The sequence below is a fragment of the Oncorhynchus nerka genome, linkage group LG4 (genome assembly GCF_034236695.1).
Source record: "Oncorhynchus nerka isolate Pitt River linkage group LG4, Oner_Uvic_2.0, whole genome shotgun sequence".
NCBI lineage: Eukaryota > Metazoa > Chordata > Actinopteri > Salmoniformes > Salmonidae > Oncorhynchus > Oncorhynchus nerka.
The window spans coordinates 45149504-45154528 of NC_088399.1; the positions used below are offsets into that span (position 1 = coordinate 45149504).

Here is a 5025-nt window from a genome sequence, read left to right on the forward strand (position 1 = left end):
GAGCAGTGGATTGTGTCACACTCTGATCAGTTTCACCTGACCCCCTCCAGGTGTTGCTTGTTTTCCCCAGTGTATTTATCCCGGTGTTTCCTGTCTCTCTGTGCCAGTTCATCTTGTATGTTTCCAAGTCAACCAGCTGGTTTCCCGTTATCCTTCTTTTTGCATTCTCCTTTTTTTTAGTCCTCCTGGTTTGACCCTTGCCTGTTTCTGGACTTTGTACCCACCTGCCTGACCATTCTGGCTGCCTTTACCACGAGCCTGTCTGCCACTCTGTACCTCTGGACTCTGATCTGGTTTTGACCTTTTTGCCTGTCCACGACCATTCTTGCCTACCCCTTTGGATTAATAAACATAGTAAGACTCCAACCATCTGCCTCATGGGTCTGCATTTGGGTCTCGCCTTGATATATTGGTCTGAGCAACTTTAGTAGGCCTAATAATTGTATTGTGAGTAATGAGAAAACAACAGCAAAAGTGATGGGAATATTGCATTTTGAAATGAACACCGAACAAAAACAACAAAATACCAAACGAAACGTGAAGCTAATAATAGTGCTAACATGCAACTATCCATAGACAAGATCCCACAAAGCACAATGGGGAAATGGCTGCCTAAATATGATCCCCAATCAGAGACAACGATAAACAGCTGGCTCTGATTGGGAACCATACCAGGCCAACATAAATCATGAATCACCTAGATGACCCACCCTAGTCACTATCACGCCCCAACCAACATAGAGAATAAATAGCTCTCTATGGTCAGGGCGTGACACAGCCATTATTATGAGCCGTCCTCCCCTCAGCAGCCTCCATAACTCTGGAGATTCATTTGGTCTACACAGAATTGGGCAAATCTGCTTTTTGTTTTTGTTGCCCCTTATGTGTGGAACAATACACAGCATTCCTTGCAGTTAGATATTCTGGTGCCTTTCAGGCATTTTAAATAACTGATTGGAGACTTTTATGTTACAGAATGCGATTGCTTTTCTTAAATATGTTTAACATTGTGTATTGTGTTTTATTATAGTGTGTTTTATTTGTAATGTATATTAGAGCTGTTATGTTATTTATGTACTGGGTTGTATTTGTAGACGTATACAGGACTCTTGTAAAAGAGTTACCTCAATGTGAATCCCTGTTTAAATAAAGGCTCATAAAAATAGAAACACATTGTACTAGACCTAACCCTGATTGCAGACTCACTTTTATATGTGAGAATATTGATGAACCAATATTAATTGGGTAGATCACAATAATTGTAGTGTCACGGAGGCACACCTGGTCCTCCCTGGTCCCATTCCATATCGACAGGCTACGTGTTTGCCATCCACCACTGTGTCCTCCTGGCTCTGCCGACTGCCGTATCTGCTGCTTTCCTGATTCATTGTACAACTTGTAGATCTGTCATGCTGTAGGTAGATGTTTATGTGTATGCCATTAAACAATACCATAGGATTATATTGGATCCTAATAATTCTTAACAATGTCTTCGTCAAGCACAGACCACACATTGGAAACTGAAGAGGATGTATTATTATGGAGATAAGTGGGGGGGGGATAGATAGATAGATAGAGGAGGAGAGAGAATGAGACAACTTCTTCACAGGTATAGGGACAGGAGTTGGCTTCAGGAGATGGTAGGTAGGTGGACCCAGGTGCTCCGCCACTTTCTTCCACTGCAATGAAGCCACCACCACCAACCACAACAACAAAAGGAACAGACCACATCAAAATAGGTCAAATGAAAGAAACAAAGAAATAATTTACTCATTTTGGGTGCTGTTTATATTCAATTCATTGCAGGAGCTCCACAATACTTTTGAGCTAATATTCTATAAGAGGAACAGGAGCTCAAGCAGTAATAAGTCTGAGGTGCCGGTACTCTGCTACAGTGAGCTCCAACCCAAGTCAAGCACTGCATATGTCCCAATAGATAGCAATAGTGACACAACTCTGGCATAGCAGCCTACTTACCAGGAGCATGGCTTCCATCTGATTAAATCTTCTCTCTGTCTTATTATGAACAGAATTTTTAAAAAAAAAAATGTATTTGAAATCGCTTGCTTTGTGGTTTTGTGTAATTTACAACACCTTTTCCTAAATTCACAAATTTGCTCAATTGATGATGGAATTGACTATACTGACTGTACTTCATTGAGAATAACTAGGCTCAGGTCAAACAGAGGTGACATATATTGTTTACAGAATATCGAACACTTTCCCCAGTTTGACCTGTTTATTGCATAATAACATCAATGTCATAACTGTTCCTTCCCTTCCCTGTTCCTTCCCTTAGATTCCATTCTAACTAACCTCCCTAACTCTGGACTTCACCACTGTCTCCACTGTTCTTACACAGTTCCTATCCATGCATTCTGAAATATAAAGAAAAAAAAAAAAAAATATCAGTCATCATTCATTTTATTTCTAGACATTATAGAATGGTAATGTATTTTAGTCGTTGCCTGAAACATAGCAATGCATGTTGTTGATAACTTAGTCGACTTTCACAGTCATTGCTGGTACATTAATAAACAACTAAGATAATGTGCTGTACTATAGAGATGGCAGCCTAGGCTCACATTGTGTACAGTGGAGACAAAGAAAATAGCCTGTGACAAATTAAAGATAGGTCCATGTACCTTTGCACTTATTCGGTTTCTGGCGTTTCTGGCATTCTGCAGTGCCAGTGTCCTCCTCCATGGTCACAATGGACCCCTGCTTCTCTTCCACTGTGAACTTCAACTTGAATGAACACACACAGACATAATTGGTATTGAAACTATTAGGTTGCACATACATATTATTTGCTGGTCCAAATTCACTCCCTACCCCTCCTCCTTGGCCCTGACTTAACCCTTAGATTTTTTTGAAGGGTCTGGACCATATTGCACCATATTGCTTACACCTTAGAGAGAATAAAGTAGATGGCACATGTCAAACGTTTGATTTATGACCCTATGTCCGGATGACGTGTGCATGCCCATATTTGGACATCCGGTCAGGACATCCTGGCCGGAAGTTATCACGTGGTTATGCCCATATATGGGCATGTTGTTCCTGTTCTCACGCCTTAGAGTGAGTGTTAATTTATGTATATAATGCATCTATTAATTTGAAGATGTCATGATGATTGATGTCTAGGGACCTCGTTGAACTGGGGAACTATTTGAACATTTCAAAGAGTATGGCCCCCCCACCCCCATGTTTTATTGCCCTTAGGGTTGTTGTCTATGAAGCAGGATTGTTTGGGAGGGGGATTGTGTGTGTGTGTGTGTGTGTGTGTGTGTCTCTACAGGGGTGTTGGAAACAAGGTCCCTTCTCATTGTGTACATTTTGAGCTTTCAACAACAATAAAACAACCATCTAAATAATGTTTCTCGGCCTAACACACTGTTGAGTTTCCTATTTAGTTCTCTTTATTTGTACATGCACCGAGCTTCCTGGTGGCTCCAGCCTATGGACGTTCGGTGCATGTATATCGGGGGGATTTTGAAAGAGTTAGATTAGAACCCCAAAGTAATAGGGTTAAGAAAAGTTCATAAAGTTAATTTCAGATTCAGGTTTAGGGGGTAATAACTTTAGGGAAACCGGCGCCGACAGAGATGGCAGTTCCTAGGAAACTATGCAGTTTTTATTTATTTTTACGTGTTATATTTCTTACATTGGTACCCCAGGTCATCTTAGGTTTCATTACATACAGTCGAGAAGAACTACTGAATATAAGAGCAGCGTCAACTCACCATCAGTACGACCAAGAATATGACTTTCGCGAAGCGGATCCTGTGTTCTGCTTTTCACCCAGGACAACGGAATGGATCCCAGCCGGCGACCCAAAAAAACGACTTTGTAAAAGAGGGAAACGAAGCGGTCTTCTGGTCAGACTCCGGAGATGGGCACATCGCGCACCACTCCCTAGCATACTTCTCGCCAATATCCAGTCTCTTGACAACAAGGTTGATGAAATCCAAGCAAGGGTAGCATTCCAGAGGGACATCAGAGACTGTAACGTTCTTTGCTTCACGGAAACATGGCTCACTCAAGAGACGCTATCGGAGTCGGTGCAGCCAGCTGGTTTCTCCACGCATTGCGCCGACAGAAACAAACATCTTTCTGGTAAGAAGAGGGGCGGGGGCGTATGCTTTATGGTTAACGAGACGTGGTGTGGTCACAACAACATACAGGAACTCAAGTCTGACTCAACTCCAGCCACTTTAATAATGGGAATTGATGGGAATTGATGTAAAATATATCACTAGCCACTTTAAACAATGCTACTTAATATAATGTTTACATACCCTACATTATTCATCTCATATGTATACGTATATGCTGTACTCTATATCATCTACTGCATCTTTATGTAAGACATGTATCACTAGCCACTTTAAATTATGCCACTTTGTTTACATACTCATCTCATATGTATATACTGCACTCAATACCATCTACTGTATCTTGCCTATGCCGCTCTGTACCATCACTCATTCATATATCTTTATGTACATATTCTTTATCCCTTTACACTTGTGTGTATAAGGTAGTAGTTTTGGAATTGTTAGTTAGATTACTCGTTGGTTATTACCCTTTACTTATGATTTAAACAGATTCATTTTCTACCCATCTTATTAATTAATGCTGTGGGATAAATCAGGTGTTGCTTGGTGGGCTTAAACAAATCTACTGTGAAACAAAAGTGTACTTTAAAAAAGACCACTGTAACATGACAGATATAGTAGAGATGCTACAAAAATCTGTTAGTTCGCATGTATTTTCCAAAGCCTGTCTGGATGTGAACTACTTTATGCCTGGAAAACTTACGGAGCTGGGGCTTGGGTGGAATTGGAAATGGCATGATGTCAAAACCTATAACCAGGACCTTTATCTGTAAGAAAGGGATAGTACATGTTTTAAATGATTTATAACATGTTTTAAACTGTATGTACTAAAGATTTAGAATAAAGGGGGATTAATGCTATATCTCACCCCTTAATGAACGGGAAGCTCTCGTTTTCTGTCTTG

At 40.6% G+C, this 5025-nt stretch overlaps 1 long non-coding RNA gene across 1 annotated transcript; it reads right to left on the reverse strand.

Moving 5' to 3' along the window:
• Window positions 1-475: 475 nt before the first annotated feature.
• LOC135571295 (uncharacterized) lies at window positions 476-4500 on the reverse strand. Its single transcript, XR_010463706.1, has 3 exons — window positions 3747-4500; window positions 2646-2748; window positions 476-2378 (listed from the first exon to the last, which is right to left on the reverse strand). It is a non-coding gene; the product is annotated as an uncharacterized LOC135571295 (long non-coding RNA).
• Window positions 4501-5025: the final 525 nt, after the last annotated feature.